General features: G+C 37.4%; 1 pseudogene; it reads right to left on the bottom strand.

The window, feature by feature from the left end:
* Positions 1-19,303, bottom strand: part of LOC112824305 (BRISC complex subunit Abraxas 2 pseudogene) — a 74,545-nt pseudogene that overhangs the window by 1,270 nt on the left and 53,972 nt on the right.

The following is a 19,303-nucleotide window of genomic DNA, read 5'->3' as shown; positions in this document are numbered from 1 at the left end:
TCACTGACCGCCCCCAGCAGTCCCCAAAGGTGTCTATATATAGATTTCTTTATAAGTGTTATTTATACATATCTTATGTATTTATCAATTCAATTTAAGTTTCTTCCTCTTTTTATAGAGGTTTTAAACCACTTAAATCTATTCTTCTAATTGTTATTTAGATGTCATTTTCTGTAATTCTATTTTATGCTCTCATTTTACTATTTCTTAATAACATAATTAATCATTTTATAATGTATCATAAGTGTCAACATACAAGAATAGTCTTCTTCCATACATATCTTTGAAAAAAGAAAATCTGACCACTTTTATAGGTCCTTTTACCTTCTGACACTTACGTACCTTTATCTTGAAGGTAGAGTCCATTAATTTTTACTTTTTTTTTCTTTGTGTCCTATTTTGTTCCAGCAGTTATACCAGTTAAGATTTTTTAGTCCTAGCTCTCATTTTGGTGTTCTGTATTCTAATTTATTTTTATTAGTCATTTTCTTATCTTTATGATGTTATTTAATTAAATCCAAATATTTCTTCTCAAAAACAACAATCATGTTTAGTGCACAGTCCATTTTTGGTACAGAATTGTACCTGTGCTTTGAGATATCGGTATTACTTAACCCTTGAATGTTCATCATTGATCCCATGAGTCTTTTTGAGATGTCTTGGGACATAGTGAGATAAAACCTGCACAATATGTATTTATAAGACTAAAGTAAGATCAATTTGGATAAAATAAGAGCATGTACTGAGTGAATTTGGTGCTAGGGAAATTCAAAAAGACAAAAGACATTGTTGCTGAGGTCAAAGGGTGGAATTCCACATCTTAAGATGCTGGATGACACCTGCCAGTGCTTTGTGCCGGAAAAGGTATTTGGATAAGTTATTTAACCAGTATTTTTTGGATAGGCTGTTTTATTGTATATTGATATTGAAAATTAAATTTAAAAATTCCTAATGTCTTTTTGTAGTAGTTTACATTTATATATTTTACTTGGAACATAATAGGTTTTTTTTTATTTCTCTCAAGTCCCAATCTTGGTAATTTATTTACTTGAGTTCTAGAATTTTTTCTTTTATTACTATTTATTTTTATTATTATTCTTGCTTATGTAGTCATCTCTCTTTATTCTGTGTTCTTCTCTGTTGATTCCCATTACTCACATGGTATATTCTCATTCCCCATCTTCTCTTGAGATTATTTAAGTACACTTTTAAAATTATTCCAGTCTCCCTTCTATTTCATTACCTGATCTTCTTCAGAGACAGTTCTACCATTCTGTATTAAATGTTTCCAATGCTGATTTTATATTTTATACCTCAGAAATCACTTTAGTCTTTTCTGGGTTCATTGTTAAGAACTGGTTTCAGTTTACTAAGTATTGGTATGAGTTGTTATTATCAAAGTTTCTAGGAATTCATGTGAAAATTTCTCTTTAGGAGTTCATATTACCTTTGGTATTTTTATAATTTCTTCTTTCTCTTTGATGCTTCAGAATATTTTGTTTGTTTCTTTATTTTAAATTGAGAACAGGTTTTCTTTAAACCAATACTCTCTACTAATTAGCTTGCTTACTTCTGGGGAACAGAACTTGAAACAGACTTGAAATCCCCAATGTCTGGAATGGGGAAGTAGAACAACTTAAGAAGTTTCCTTTACTTGCTTTCAAAACTCAAATGTTTGCACAACACATTCCTTTATTTTTTAAAAATTAAAATGCAATTCTTGATTTCATGGTGGCAATTCTATATCCCAAGAAGAGGATTAACAAATGAATAGAAATGTACATATATGTGTTCTTACTGGAATCTATATGTTAAAATGTACACAGGAGCACACTCATAGCCTCAGGCTAGTAAACAAAACAAGCAAACAAAAACAAATATTCAGCAACAGTAGAATGAATATATAAATTGTAGTATGCCCATAAAATGGGATATTAAATAGCAGTGCTACTCAATGTACCACTAATAATTCATGTACTCACATACACAATATTAAGCAAAAAAAAAAAATCCAGATACACAAAACTAAAACTCCTCTATGGTGATGAGAGATGGGGTGGTGTCACCTTTGGGAGCAAAGCTGTGACTGGGAGGGAACACAAAGGCCACCATTTGGGAACTGGTAATATCCTACTTATGGCTCTGGAAAAGGTCATATGAATATGTTCCCTTTGTGAAAAGTTATTGAGAAATGTATTGTGAGTTGTGCACTTCTTTGTATGCATGTTATATTCAATAGTTCATTTTAAAAATGAGTAGGATGCCACTCATTATCTGTATCTGCCACTAATTATCAGTAATTATCTGCATCATCTGTAATGAATACATTATCTAATGATAACATATGTTACATGCCCTAAAACAAGAATAAGTGTTGTGCCTTAAAGACAGGTTGTGATAATTCTGAGGAGGAATCAGAAATGGCTTCATAAAGGAATGGACAGTGTAGAGGATTGATGGGTGCAAAGAGAGGCAAAGCACAAGGAGATAAGTTAAGACACTACTGCAATTCTTTAATATCACATCTTAGTATTAAAGGGCTGAGCATTGTGCCTTGGGCAGTTAGGTGATTCATAAATACCTGCAAAATGTGAACGACATTGGGCTGAATCTTACCTTTGACAATAGAGTTACCACATGTGGAAAAGAAAGTACAAGCTTTTCTTATCAATTATACTAATTATCTTTTGGGGAAATTCTGGAATAGACCTAGGTTTTGGGGATTTTGATTCTTATTAAATAAAAATACATGGGGCTAAGTTGTTTATGTAGTCATTAGCATGTTGGAAATATGGAAGACAAACATCACAAAAGTGACAAAATACTTGCAAATTGCATGTTGTGAATATTCCAGTTCAATGAACTACTAATTGATTTATCTTTGCATTTATGTTTTTTGATAAAAAGTACAGTGATATTTTAGAAATGCAGATGTAAGAAAATATGAGAAGAAAAATTACACATACCCAAGTCTAAGATGACCTCCCCACCATGGTCTAAATCTATCCATTCATCCACTGAAACAGCACTTGCTACAGAGGGTCTAATTTCACTCTCAGCAGCATTACTCAAAGAACAAACAGAAAAACCTAGCTGGTCCACTAAATGTGGACTTCATCAATCAGCTATGTTTTAGACAACCATGTCTAAAACAAGTCAATGATGATTTCTATTGGGTTGGAAAGCAGAAAATCAAATATAAAGCAGCTCTGGATTTCAACAGGAGAGAGTTATCTGAGGCCAACTTTCCACAAGTATTCTTTTTCCCTGCAAAAGATATTATCGGTTACCACAGGGTAGACAACGCTGTCCTCTTCAAAGGAATTTGGAAAATGATGTCACTTACAACAGATAAACTGTGAAATGCAAATGAGGGAGGGAGCAGATGTAGTAGCAAAAAAAGAAAAGTATCATTAAAAAAAGAACTTCAAAATTAATTCTTACCTCATGTAGCTGTGACAAATGAGAAGCCATTGAGGGGAGATAAAGAAGGAGACCAGTGGGCTGAGACTGGATACAGGGAGACAGTCCTATCAGCAGAAAGCCATGCCTCCTGTGCCATTCTCACTCCTTCATACTTTCCAGCTTTGGCACCCTATGCAAACATGCACCTGCCTCACATATTTCCATAGATCTCCTCCACTTTCCCAAAAGGCTTGGAGAACTCCCTGAAGAGAAATGGCGGTGGTGGTGGGTGGGGTCCTCTGTTCACTTGCTAACAGTGGGCAACCTAGTTAAATAAACTTGTTTTATTGCAATCTCCCATTGCAAGTCAACAAAAGCAAATGAGGTGAATATGAAAAAAATAGAATGGATCGATGTGGGAAAGAAAGGTCACTACATGCGTATTTAGTGAAAAATTTCTAGTCTTACTATATTTGCATACCGCCACAAAATTAATTTCTAGATTTTCAAGTCAAAACTGTACCAAATCACTGGCATTCTATAAACCAGAACACATCTCTCTTTGGTAGCCTTGGTCACCCAGCTAGGTCATTCAGCTAGGTCAGCCTGAAGCTATGGAGCTTCACTTTGTAGCACACAGTGTAATTCTTACCCATACAAACCAGAGACTTTTAGGGCAGAAACCCTCCAGGGAAGGGAATACAGTAATATGTTTTTGTTTTGTTAGAGTGGTTCATTCCCAGGCTCCTGTACTCAGCTGGATTTAAAAAACAAAAACAAAAACAAAAAAAATACCACATGACACCAGAGACTGAGGGGGTAAGAAAGAGAAATGCTCGTGTTGTTTTTTGTTTTGGGTAGGGGGAATCTATCTTATATGTATCCCCCATACCTAAAACAGATGAAGGGAGCTAGGGCTCAGTATACGTGGGCTGTGAGGCAATGCATCTAACCTTGTTCAGTATGCACTTGCTGTGTGACCTTAGGCAAGTCATTTCCCCCCTCAACTTTAGTATACCCTTTGTAAAGTGTGGTTGGTAATAATACCCCTTCCTGGGATTGTTTCAAGAATGTAATTAGATAATGCCTATGAAAGCACTTTGTGAACTTTGAAGTGCTCTGTAAATATGAGGGATAAAAGATTGGAAAGCTGCCTCTGGGTGGCTCCTTCTCAAATATGCCCAGATATTAACATTTTAGTGGTGAAAAAGGAGTGCTAATATTTATCTTTGGCACTTTTCTACTGCAGAAGGAAGCAGTCTAAGTAGAAGGAATATATTTTTCCTTGAGACTCAATAAAGCTATTTTCATTTTAATTGGAAAATTGTGGCACATAAACATTTTTATTTTCCCTGAATTGACCCTTTTGGGAAAAAAAAAATTAAAAGTTGCTCCCACTTGTCTAATGGAAAAATCTGAAAGACTGTCCTGGTCTTGCCGTCACCTCTGTCTGTGTGACCTTGCACAAGTTACTGCTCTTCCCATCAGTCAGTTCTGTACAACAAATATTTATATAGCCCCAAATATATGCCAAGTTCAGTGCTAAGCTCTGAGGAACAGAGGAACAAAGAAAAGAGCAAAAGACATAGTCCTTCACATGTAAGAAGTTTACAATTTGACAATTTGTTTTATCTCCCAAACGAAGTGGTAATCACCACGTTACCCACCGGTCAGGCTTGTTATGAGGATGAAAAGCCAGTGCAGGAGAGTGCTTGGCAAAATGGATAAGTGGTGCATAAACACAAAGTGGTATTATTACTAGATATAAAACCATCAGCAGCATAGAGATGGTTAAAGAATACTTAGCAGAGAAAGATGGAAAAGGGGATTAAAATTTATAGAGCTTCTGCCCCATATATACACAGAGATCTACATATATTATTTCAAACATACAACAGACAGGTTAGGTGGATATTAATTGCTGCTTTTGACCAATGGGGAGATTAAGACTTATATCAGTTAAAACGACGCAGCTAACAAATCAGAGCCACGGCAAAGACTCTACAGAAACTGTTGATGTAAACTGCATTGCTTCAGAAATCCACACAGATTTTCACCAGGGAAAGGAGTCATCAAAACTTCACAAGCAGCATAATCAGCTGTAGAAATGGCTAAAAACGTATTTTTTCAACTTACTAAAAAAAAAAAAAAGGCATTTGAAGGAAAGGAACAAATTGAACTAACTTAATAGGGCAACATAAAGGAATCAAAAAACACATTATCCTTTCTTAAACCCCTAAACATAACTCAGGTCTAGACTAATTTTTTATTTAAAAGCAAAACGAGTACTGTTTCCTGAGTCCTCGAGTACTTGAAATGGATTGCAAAACTGCACATTTCAGTACTCTCATGGTTAAAAGAATCATTTAGAGAGGGCGTCATAGAATCAAAATTTCTGTAGTGCTTTCTATATGGATTAGCATACCAAGCAAAATACAAAAGGTAGCTTAATGCCCAGATATATTAAAATCAAGAGCTTAACTTTAATACCCTCTCTCCAATCAGGTATGGATTTACAAAACATCTTACTATGGTTGTTATTTTCCTTAGCTAAAACTCACAACTAAATCCACCAGCCTGAAAGATTGTTGAGTTATATTGGTATGATTTTCCCAAAATTTATTTCCAACCTATATAGCAGAATGAGATAAACTCTAGGGGTATGCAAAAGCTGGAAACTGCTTAAAAGCAGCTAACAGGAACACATATAAATCAAGGTGCCTGGAATTATAAATATGTAATGACTATTTAGAAAAAAATGTTAAATGATTGGATTGCTTGCTGACCTAAATGGCTATGAATTAACACTTCTCCCTCACAGCAGGAAGAGAACTACTATTTATCTAGCATCTACTAAATGCTAGACCCTGTGCTACATGCTTTTTATACATATGTCATTTACCTCCCACAAAAACCCTATGAAGCGATTAATGCTTTTATGTTTTAGCCAGATGATTGAAATTCCAGATGACAGAATTGAGATTTAGAATTCAAATAATGGTCCAAAAGCACACAATTAATGAATAGAGCCAAGATTCATTTCTGAGCCTATCTCTTCACACTTCGATGTCCTAAGTCCCTCTTGCATGTTAAGTCCCTGAGAAGATCACATCTCTTCTCTGCGTGCCATCCGCAAATATAAAAGGCTTGAAAGCCCAGTAGAGGTTCCTTCATTCATTTAACAAATAATTATGAAGCACCTGTCCTCTGCCAAGCCCAGTGGTGAGCAACACAGTGGTGAAGGAAACCTACATGGGGTTGATTTCTGAACTATTCTTCATTTTGAGCCAGAGACATCTCAAAAATAACCCAGAATTGAAAAGAAACTAGACTCTACACAGTGAACCAGATATATGTAGTCTTTTACCCACTGTCTGGTGATTCAGGCTAAATAGGGAGCATACAGAGCCCAGTTGTGTCATCTGTGAAACACAGATAGTAACAATTGTACTATTTACTGAAAGGTGGTATAATAAGGAATAAACTGTATAATGCATACAAAATTATCATGAGCATTTATACACACACACACACACACACGTACGTACATATAAGGATTAGCATTCTGCTTACTAAGGAAAATTAATACGTCTTTAACATATGAGAAAAGCAATTATGTGACATGATGGCAAGTTTTTACCAGGCTGCAAAGACTTGAAGCTCCTGCTCATGTGGACATGCAGAGGATTAAAGCAGGGGTAGTTTGCAGCAACATACGGGACTGGAGAAATGAACAAGGAAGGGAAAGAGGAAGTGGATGTAAATCCTTTTGAAGATGTATTAAGAAATATGGAATTTTTCCTTGTGGTTAAGCTACTGATACCGAGAGGCTCTGATTTTAATTTTGGCTTTGGGACAGGCAAGGAGGATCACAATCAGACTTGCCTTTAAGAGACACCCCACTGATTTCTGGGTGGGCAGTGGGCTGGCAAAGTTAAACCAGGACGCTGATTAGGAGGATGTTCAAACCTCTAACACAGAGCTCTTGCTGAGTTACCATGACCGATGACTGAAAATAAATGAGTGCTATAGCTATAAACTATGAGCTGAGTAAATAGTTTGCCAAAGAAATGAAATACTAATTGAAAAGCTGGAAGAGTACTGAGCAAAGTGAGGAGGGGCCAGAGGTGATTGAAGTTGTAGCCTCTGGCCTAAGTTTATAGGACTTCCAGATTTGACTGGAATAATCTCCCCCTCCCCTCCCCCGCCAGGCCTCCCAGTGATTCTTTTTGTTCAGACTGGGGGAAAAGCAGGATTGCTGCCCTTTGGGTAAGTGAGACGGGAGCACCATCTGTGGGATGGTCAAGGCCAACAGTGTGTAGCATTTACTTCGTGGGGGCAGGGGTCTTACCTGCCTGAGAATTCACTAGTGACTTCCAGCCCCGTCTCTGTCATCTCATTCACAATACTCAGAGCACCTTCTCTCTGCACACAGTGCTGCTGTAGAGCGAGGTACTTCTGTCTCCCACAGGAAAATAGATGTATTCAGTTTTGTGGTATCATAATATTAAACAGCTGGTCATTGCTTCACATTGTCTCACTTCTCATACACTTCTGCTTTGTCAGCCATAAGTCCCATGGCTAAACACTGTGAAAACCAGAGGAAACGTCATAAAAGCAACTGCACTGATGAACAAAACATAGAAACCTTCCGCATATAAGTGAAAAATCCAACGATTCACTTTTCGGCCCTTTTCCAAAATAAGTTCTAAAAAAAAAAAAAAAAAGAGTTCTCATGATATAAAGCCTCATATCTGAATGATCTATCTTGTAACTTCATAGTTACAATGACCATCAGTCTGATTTAATTCAGAATTTTAAGAGGTGTCTGTATCACTGGGGAGATCTGTTATGCAACTGGAACACAGAAGTTAAACACTTCAAAATTCACAGATCCGATTTAAAAACTGTTGGTACTTAAAGGCGGGTCACTTGACTCAAGATACATTGCTGACTCCTAGACTAGGTGTAAAGGCAGGCTCTGGTTAGCTGAATTGGCCCCTTGATCAAACCATATGGTAGGCTCAAAGGCAATCTTTGTTCAAAGTCAAAACCCCATATGTAAGTCTTTCCACTATTACTTTTGTATCACCTGTGGACTTTTTATTTTTTTTTAAAGATTTTATTTATTTATTCATGAGAGACAGAGAGAGAGAGAGGCAGAGGGAGAAGCAGGCTCCCAAGGAGCAGGGAGCCCGATGCGGGACTCGATCCCAGGACCCTGGGATCATGACCTGAGCTGAAGGCAGACGCTTAACCATCTGAGCCACCCAGGCACCCACCTGTGGACTTTTTATTGATATTGGGTTGATAACAATAATATAGTGATAACAAAAACAATGATAATTGAACAGCTGTGGTGTAATGGTTAATATTAAATGGCAACAACAATAATAGAACAGCGATAGCAAGGTGATTAAACATGCAGGCTCTGGATGACACTGTCTAGGTTCAGTGCATTGGCTCCAACGTCCTTTCACTATATGAATGAGCTTAGGCAAGTTAGCCTCTCTGTTCCTCTCCTTTTTTTTTTTTTTCTTTTTTTTTAATAACTCTATCCTTCAGGTATACAAAAAAATAGGCATGGTGGATCATAACAATACCATCTAACAGAAATTTATTATAAATATTAAAAGAAGTAATACATACTAAAGATCTGACACATGGTAAACATTCAATAAGTGTTACCCACAGTCATTATTTTAAAAACATATGTATGTATCTATACTATTATATTGTTAACATATTCTTAGTATTATTATTGTCATCATTGTTTTATTACTATCATTATTATAACTACTTTCTGGTTCCCAACAGCCCCATGAGATAAGTAGTGAATAAAGCTCTATAATTATTCAGCTATTAAGGGCCTGAGTCAGAATTTGAAACAGAAATGCCCAATACCAAAGTCCATAAAGCCTCATTTGTTGGTTTCCTATTACTCCTATAACAAATTACCATAAACTTAGTAGCTTAAACAACACAAGTTTATTATACAGGTCACATATACAATATATACATTATATATTGTAGGCCAGAAGTCTAGCATGATGTCAAAGTTTAGCGAGGCTGTATCATGTGCCTTTCTGTCTGTGGGGGAGAATCCATTTCTTTGCTCATTCAGGTTCTTAGCAGAATTCAGTTCCTTGTGGTTGTCAGGTAGAGGTCCCATGTCCTCACTGGCTCCCAGCTGAGGACAATTTCCAACTTCTAAAAGCCAATCATTCTTTGCCTCAAGGCCTCCTTCCTTCATTGGCAATTTGAGCAACAGAGGGTCAAGTCTCTCTCATGCCTCAAAAGTCTCCTGTCTATTCTAACATTACATTTCTCTGACTCATTCTCCTGCCTTCCTCTTTCATTTTTAAGGGCCCGTGTGATTATGTTGGGCCCATGCAGATAAAACAAGGTAGTCTCCGTATCTTAAGGTCCATGACCTTAATTCCATCTTCCAAGTTATTTTTGCCATGTTGTATATAACATATTCATGTGTTCTAGAGCTGAGGGCATGGGCACCTTTTGTGGGCCATCCTTCTCCCTATCATAATGTGGCACCTCAGGGCACCTGGGTGGCTCAGTCGGTTAAGCGTCTGCCTTTGGCTCAGGTCATGATCCCAGGGTCCTGGGATTGAGCCCCGCATCGGGCTCCAGCCCCGCATCGGGCTCCCTGCTCGGCGGGGAGCCTGCTCCTCCCTCTACCCCTGTTCATACTCTCTCTCCCTAATAAATAAATAAAATTAAAAGAAAATTATGTGACTCCTCTGATTTCCGCTGGGGACCAGTTGGAGTCAGAGAAGTAAAGCTGCTAGTGACAGAAGAGGAGACTGGACTTTACAAGCAAGAGTGTAAAATCAATGAAAGTTTCTAAAAGGCAACTCTAATTGCATACTAAACCTGTGGCCAATGGTGAAAGCAAGAGTGTGGGTTAAATAGGTCAGTTTTGTGAGAAACAGAGCAAATTACAAACCTATTAAAGTGATAAATAGGGGAAAGTGAAAAAAGCTAAAAGAAACGACGGGCAAAAATTAATTTGACAGTGTTAAATAAGTTCTTAGTTTAAAAGAAAAGGAAGGATTAAAAAAATGGGATTAATAGAGTTGAGCAAATAAAATGTGTATACAAGAATATGTGACAAGGGATTGATCCCACAAATTTACTAATACCTCTTACAAATTAGTAAGAAGATGAAAAGTTCAAGACATATGGACAAAGGAAATTAGTAAAAAGGAAATTCGTAACTGAAGAAACATCAGTGTTCAATGATATATGCACTTAATTTCATATATATACATAAATAATTCAAATGCCAAATTTAGACAAAGATTAAAATTTACCTAAAAAGAACATTTTCCTGGAAATACAACTCCTAAACAATTACCTCAGGAAAACAAGCAAAAATATGTACAAAAATTATGTATAAGAATATTCATCAGAGGATTATTTATGTATAATAGAAAAAAATTAGAAAAGTGTATATGTAACTAAAACTATTCTCTGTGCTTTCAGTGAATGCCTTTTATATCCATTGTTTAATGTTTTTAGCCAAACATGTGAACATGTTTTGGTATTGGAAATAAATAAAAAATCTATTCAAAATACTTTGAAATAAACAAAAACAAAAATCAAGCTAATGAGATATTCCTAAGAACAGAGATTTGAAAAGTATTTGAGAAAGACATCCAAGTGATAGTGAACCCAGTACAAAGCTACTTTAAAACCTTTTGGAATAATTCAAGGTGCAAATATAGAACTATTTGGGAAAGAACAAACTAGGATAAAGGCTAAAACACAAATGTGAAGCAAGCATATAAAGGCATCCGGTTTCATGGAGATTAGCACAAACATGAAATTTAGAAAGATACTATCATGAATTGAGTCAGATTTAGTCATTAGTTTTCATTTAATGATTCAGAATTAACCATGATTTTTCATTTAATGGATAAGATTTATGGTACTATACAAGATTGAAAATATTAGTAATTAATAGAAAAGGCTCGGTAAAGACATATGATCACTCACTCAAAGACAATTCAATATTGGAAATGAGGCATGATTACTTTACATCCAGCAGAAATTTATAACACTAAATTGATAGTAACATTTAACTATAGCAAGAGAATGTAAATTTCACTCAGAGTTCACACTATGAGTAATGAATAATCAACTGAGGAATAATTGCAGTCATAAAAAATCATTATTCATACACTTTACCTCTCAAGGCATCTTTGCACAATACCGAATATGGAGAGACTTGAACAGAAATGGAGAAATGGTCACCTCCCACTGACCTCTGAAAGGATGTAATAGTCAACATCATAAATGTTGACACAAGATCATAAATACTCGGTTAACAAAATACAGGAGATGTAAGGTACACAAATTAAAGACTCTCTGTTTCCCTAATTTCAGGATATTGACCTCGAAAGAATGGGGCTACAGTTTTTAAAGAGATTAAACATGAAGGCATTTTCCATGTATAGAAACACAGGTATTTTGATCTTCCTCCAAAGAATGATTCATTTTCTCCGTTATGCCCTTTCTAAAAATCCACCCTTTAGCAAAACTTTTCAATTCTGCCCAAAACATTATGTCCAGTAATCTATTCTTTCAATATTGCTCACATGCTACAACATTATATGCTGTGTGTGAATCCCCATATCCCATGCCAAATTTTATGTTTTAGGAGTCTTGAAGCAAGAATTCTGTTGTCTGATGGAAATAATTCACTACGGAGAAGAGGAAATTGATTAGAAAATCTTTGACATGTATTAATTAGTGTTAACTTTCTCCTTGAAGTAGTGTTCAAGCGATATCAAGATCGCTACCTGTATCTGCCCTCAGTCAGGGGCTGTGTGATGATACTTAGGGAAGTCCAATGAAAAGAAAAGACAGGGGATCCCCCAAGTCCAGGAACATGACCATTTGATTACTTGGGATTTTCTGAAGATAATAAGACTGTTTCTTAATCAATATTTAGTTATAAGCTAGAGACTTCATGTGGGTAACCTAAGAGGAAAATTTTGTTAGGAGGTTCAAGGGGGTTCTCCAATTAAAGTCCTACAGTAAAACTGAGGTTCAGTCTAGCATCACCATGAAATATGTATTCTACTAGAGAAGCGATAATCACACACATATGAAAATATATTTTTTAAACTGCATTTAAGCCACAGGGATGAGAAGAAGGAAGAGATGACTGTTTAAATGGCTAAGAATGTTAATAGATTCCTATTCACTCTTTAGCTTCACCAGTTAAAACATTAGCACTCTTCCCTGTTGGTTTGCTGTAGTGGGGCCATTCATACTCAGCCTGCAAAGACTTCAGGGCTGGGAGATTTGTCATGTTTTCTGCATATTCCAAAGGGTTACGTACTGCTAGGAGACAGCACTAATAATAAAGCATGGTCTCATGAATTCACTCTAATAACTAGAAAACTGATACAAATTGCAGAATTGGAGAGATTAACGAAAATGCAGAGACATACAATAAGCAAATCAGCCCTACTTCATCAAGCAAATGTTCTTTGCTGTACAATAACAAAGATAATTGAAGACTGTACTGGAAGGGAGCCTAACCATCTAATAAGTACTTGGCTATAATTCACTTGCCAATCAGAAACTGAGACATGACAAGTTCTGAAGCAGATAATGCCTGATTTGAGCAGTGGCCTTATTGTTTATTGATTTCAAATTTGGTCTAGAGGGTTACATGAGGGTTGGAAAAAAAAAAAAGATTCTGAGGAGGGACCCATCAGCCACTGTGAATTTAACTTAAAGTTCTATCATGTTCTAACTTAAAGTTCCATCAAAATAAAATTCATTTTGCTGGTTTCTCTATAATCAAGACATTACTTTTTTATGTAACAAAAAGGGAATGCAAATTAAAGCAATCAAACGGCTACAGTTTCCCACTCATGGAATAGGCTGCCAACATTTTCTAATAATGGAATCTTACTAGTCGTGTGCCCTTAAGCTAGTTTCTCTAAACTTAAGTACACTTTGCTGTAAAACATGAATAGCAGGGCCCACCTTGTAGGGCTGTTGTGAGGATTAATTGAGAAGCACTGTGAATTTATTCAGTCCCAAATGAAGATTGGACATGCAGGATCAGTGATACCTCCCAGCATTGTTTGGCATGAGTCTACATGAATGAGAAATTTTATTTCCAGTTGCAAGAGGAAGGAAAAGAATGGTGCACGGTGACCAGAGGCAGAAGATATTCAAGTTGAGGAAATAGAAGAGGAAGTCTATTGTCCAGCCACCTCAAGGTGTAGAAAAGAGGTGCAAGACAAAAGATGAAGGATTGCTCTGACAAAAGATAGTGAGAGACCAGATATGCAGTCAGCCTTACTTCAGGGTGCAGGGAACAGAGTTAGGAAGACCAAAGTTCTTCCCATCTTTCCATCACCCAAAATGGCAGCATCTAGCCAGCTTGCAGAGCAGGTGAGAAGCATCAGCAGTACCAGCTACGCCTGGCAGAGAGCAAAAATTTCAAGACCACTGACAGCAATGGCCATGGTGAAATACCTCTCTCAAAACATTTTTAAGCAATACATGTCCAAGGGAATGCTAACACAAAAGAATATGAGTAGGCTTTTCTTGAGCGCATGAGAAACACCTCTTAGAAAGTCCACAGAGAAATGGAAGGGTTTGGCAGGAAAGTGGAGAAGGCTGCTGGAAGGAGCTCAAGAGACATTGAAATCTGGAGCTTAATGTATTTTGTACCTGCAGCTAATAGCGCCTAGGTTAATTAAGTCACATGGTTTACATATTTTTGTTTTTGCTTTTTTACTCCAACTAAAAACAAACTTCTGGAGGACAGATGCATAACCTAAAATGTTTTGTATTTCCCATGTTACCCAGCACTATGCTGGGCACCAGTTAGCTGTTTAATACATTCTTAGTGACTTTCATAGTGCATAGGCCAGAGAAATTGATCAATAAATAAATAAATAGAGAGGATACTTTAGAAAAAATTGACAAAACCTAAATAAATCACTAAGAACAGATGGCATCCCCCCTAATGTTTCTAAAGCAGAGGACACTGGAATTGCTGGCTAAAATGTTTAATGTTTCATTAGAATTGGCCACTGCACCAAACTTTTGGCACTTTGCCATCTTGTTTTTTAAAAAAGACTTGGAAAGTGACCTTGGAATTGGTTTGCTGCTATTGAGTTGAAAATTAGTAAATTATGTGATAAATATTAGTAATGAAATAAGCAGTTTTCAGTTGTTTTTAGAAAGGCAAAATGGGCCAAAAATGGAATTAAATTTAACTAAGCGGTAATTATATTTTGAAGAACAGAGGACAAAGGGGAACCAATAGGAATAATTTATTTCAACATTTAGAAAGTCTTGGGAAGCTTCCAGACCAACATATTCACCAGAAGATTAGAAGAAAGTGCTTACTCATTCGTGAAGACAAAACTGACTTTGGGAGAGCAAACAAAGGTAGGACTATATTGTTTTTCTTTATATGGTAGCAGCATACAAGTATGTGAGGGGAAGTGATGGGACAGATCTATTTAATATCTTCATAACTGATTTCAAAGAGGGAGCAAACAATTTTAAAGAATGAGAGAGCTCTCACCAGTGACGGAAGAGGACATAACATGTGTACAGGATGCAGGGACCTGAGGCCTACTTCCCTGATGTTTTATCAGGAAATAGCTTCAACTCAGTTGAGGAAGAAATGGCAGACGTGGAGTCTGGGCCAGGTCACGGAAGCCTTCACTTAGAAGGATGACTCTGTCCTTTAGGCAACTGGGAAGTACAGTATTTCAAGCACAGAGTGAAGGTGACACCATTAGACTTGTTTTTAAGAAAAGAATTTTGGAAAGAGAATTAGATGGGAAGTCCGAGGAGATGAAGAGGTAGACAAAGATTAGCAATAATTAGGAGGTAAAAAGTGACAGGTTTTTTTTTGTGAGTTTTTGGGTGGTGAGAAGGAGGAGTCAAAGAAGAATCTGTTGTGTTGGAGCTTGAGAGATGGAGGCGCTAGATGAATAAATTATATAGGAAGCAAGTAGGTGAAGCAAAGTATAAGGAGTTTGGTACGTGTCACATTTAATTGAAGACAGAAATGTTCAATTGACAGAAATATAGGGTAATAAAAAATTAAAGATGTAGATACATGTACCTATATAAGGGATAGTAAAGATCTCAAGGATGTCGATTTTACACCAAAGTTTTTGGATACTTCTTATATACCACAGCATTGAGAACTTCCTTTCCAATCTCATTCTGTTACTTCTAAGGCAGGATATTATTATTTTCCCTCTGTGTTATTTGGATAATCCTTTTAATATTTCCTCTGCTTTCCAGTTCTGTTTGTCCTCGAAATCATTTGCATCCTGTAGATCAGTGTGTTTTCAGACCACAAGTTCCCCAAGTTGAGGAAACACTGTCTACTATTCCCCTTTGGGACATTTATGTGGAATATCAACAGTCTCTGATGGCCCTGGAAGCCCTGCATCTTGGAAATATGCTTAGCTGTGTTTAACTCAGTATTTCCCAACTTTATTTGACTATGAAAATTCTTTTTTAAATTTATTTTTATTTTTCCAAGTAAGACTTTTAATACCCAAGAAACTAACTTTGGGTTTTAGTCTTCTGGAGTACAATAAAAATGCCACTTTATTTCTATCACTCTTGGATTAAAAGGACAATTTTCTAGTTTCCTATTTCTTACAAAATTGAAGCCAAATGCATACGTTTTGCACTCAACCCTCCAGAATCTAACACAAAGGTGCCTGTTAAATCTAATCTTGGTCCTTTATGAATCTTACCCAGCTCTTCCCTGGAAATGTGGCATCTAAAGAGCTGATTATTAATACCAAAAACATTCCACCAAGACAGTTTTACTGAGTGTTTTTGAGGTAGGCATTCTGAAATTAACAAGAAAAAAATCAAACTTTCACCTATTTCAATTCTGGAAAACACATATTTTTACCTCCTCCTTCAGCCTCATTCCATCTATAAACTCCACCACTTCATGACCAACCCACGGTAAAGAATGAAATAGCACAAAGGCCAGGGATGTTTAAGTCAAGAAACGGGCTGAAGAATGAATTAGTTTGTGAGAAACATCCAGCAGACAAATCACACAGAATCAGAAGTCATGTCACCACTCTTGTTTTTCTCAGGGAAGACCATTAATCAATATAAGCTAAATGTTTCCTTATTATCTCCATATTAACATATACCTTGTATGGCCTGACTCTTAGTCTTTGATTTCTCACTTAGAAACATCATTTCCCAATGGGAATAGATAGACCAAATAGCTTAATAATGGAACTTTTCCTCTTTATATTTATGGGAACTTGCTTTTGATAAACCCCATAATTTGGCCAATGTTATTTCATTGAGAATATTTATCTGAAAAAAAGTGGCATTATGGGGAAACATGGTCGAGACTTGGGTCCTAGTATGATTACTTATCTCAGCCTCAAACAAAAAAATTCTCAATGATATTTCTACCATTCCCTTAATCATCAATGGCATATATACATTGTATATATGCACTGTATTTTATTTTGTTCAATATTTTTACTATGATGAAAAATCATCAGGCACTAAATTCTTAAAATGTGAACCCAGTATTGGTTGTTTTCTTGCTATAAAGAAGTGATGCTCACTGAATGGCAGGAATGGGGTTAAGAATGAAGTCAGAATCAGTGCTGCATTGTAGCACAACTTCCTAATAAAAATAAACAGACACGTGTAGGCCAGATGAATCTGTGTTTCAAAACTTTTACTTTAGAGGCTCATCTGGGCCTTGTCACATCTAGAAGAAACACAATTCCAACTCCGGTAGTCTTGAAAAAATCCTACAATTCTCTACTGGAGTACCTTGAAGAGCTGATAAAGTAGGAAAAGCACATCACACAAAGTGCTCCAAATGTCCTAATCAGTCCTATTTATCCAATCGAATGCCTCAAAAATCCTCTTTGCTGGACAGCTGCTACTCCTTCAATCACTTTGTTTCTCTCTGAACATCAGCCCTCTTTCCCTGACTCTGTGTCTTCCTGATAAAGGCTTTCCTTTCAGGACTTACTACACCCCCTCTCTTATGTAAATCAATCACATCTTTGCTTCCCTCCAATTCTTCTTTATCGGAGACAGAGATATTAGCGATATCTCTCCTATGGAGGTAACTCCCATTATCTGCTCAACACAGATACAAGAAAGTAAACAGAGAAAATGCAGGCTCTTCCTTGGCATGCGTAAGAGAAGAAAAACCTGTGAATACTTGCCACGAGGTATTTTCATCACTGTACCATCTATTTTGCCAGAACCATTTTGATACAAATGCATCAAAAAATCTGCAGCATCAAAATGACCATACCAAAATGCCCTGTTTTACATCCTGCTATCCTTAATGCAGCTTGTACTCTAGCCAACTACTTTCAAATATTTGTTCTGTTATATCTGATCTTAAGTTCAATTATCGTGGGCCCTGCCAATCCACAGCCACTTCAAGATACTATAATTTGGGGCAGAGCAAGATGGCAGAGGAGTAGGAGACCTGGATTTCGTCTGGTCCCAGGAATTCAGCTGACTAGGGATCAAACCATTCTGAACACCTACGAACTCAATAGGAGATGGAAGAGAAGAATAGCAACAACTCTCTGAACAGAAAAGCAACCACTTTCTGGGAGGTAGGACATGTGGAGAAGTGAATCTGAGGCGATATTCGGGAGGATAGACGGCAGGGGAGGGGGCCTCTGTTGGCCACTTCTGGCAAGTGATAGAGCAACAGAGCACAAAATCGGAATTTTAGAAGTTGGCTCAGCTGAGGGATGTTGCTCCAGTAGCTAAGCGGAGGGTGGAACCCTCGCGGGACAGTGTGGTCTCAGGACCCTTGGGGTCACAGAAAGACCGGGGGTACCTGAGTGCAGCAGAGCTCCCAGGTATCGGAGCGGGGAAGCCGGCTGCAGAGACAGAGCCGAGACACAGGCTCTCAGCTTGGGGTTGCCATAAACTGTGATCCCCAGCCCAGTCGGGCCACTGCTCCTCCAGCAGGGACTGGACAAGCGGCAGAGCCGGGGAGATTCCCCTTCCTCTCCCAGGAGGAGCAGTGCGGGAGCGCAACGCAGGGATCTGTTGGGTTTGGAGACTCCACATGGGGTCAGGTGCCAGAGATACAAACGCTCGGTCACAGGCCGGGTGAGCACGGAGTGCAGCAGGAGACCGGGGAGACGGGAGTGACTGCTTTTCTCTGGGGGCGCACTGAGGAGCGGGGCCCCGAGTTCTCAGCTCCTCTGGGGCAGAGATTGGGAGGCCGCCATTTTCACTCTGGTCCTCCAAAGCTGTTGGAAAGCTTGCAGGGAACAAAAGCTCCTGAGAGCAAACCCGAGCAGATCGCTTAGCCCAGACCGGCAAGGGTGGGGCAATTCCGCCTCCATCAAAGACATTTGGGAACCACGGCAACAGGCCCCTCCCCCAGAAGATCAGCAAGAGCAGTCAGCCAAGACCAAGTTTACTGATCAATGAGAATGGGAGAACTCCAGCGCTAGGGGAATACTGCACATAGAATTCATGGCTTTTTTACCATGATTCATTAGTTTTTCGAAGTTAATTTTTTAACTGATTTTTTTTTAATTTTTCTTTTTCTCTTTTTCAACCAACACCTTATAAATCCCTTTTTAAAAAAAATTTTTATTTTTCATTTTTACGCTCACACTCTATCACTTCATAGCAGTTACCCTTATTTTTGGCATATATATATAAGTTGTTTTCTCTTTAAAATTTTGAGATACAGTTTCTTCTAACATATCAAAATATAGCCTAAATCTCTAGTGTATGGCTTTGTTCTAGTCTCCTATCTGATCACATTATCTCCCCTTTTCTTTCTTTCTTTCTTTCTTTCTTTCTTTCTTTCTTTCTTTCTTTCTTTCTTTCT

Source organism: Callorhinus ursinus, unplaced genomic scaffold (genome assembly GCF_003265705.2).
Source record: "Callorhinus ursinus isolate GAN/ISIS: 27379988/994484 unplaced genomic scaffold, GSC_fseal_2.0 scaffold9, whole genome shotgun sequence".
Taxonomy (NCBI): Eukaryota; Metazoa; Chordata; class Mammalia; order Carnivora; family Otariidae; genus Callorhinus; species Callorhinus ursinus.
The sequence above is the reverse complement of the archived record's forward strand: the minus strand, read 5'-3'. Positions and strand labels throughout refer to the sequence as shown.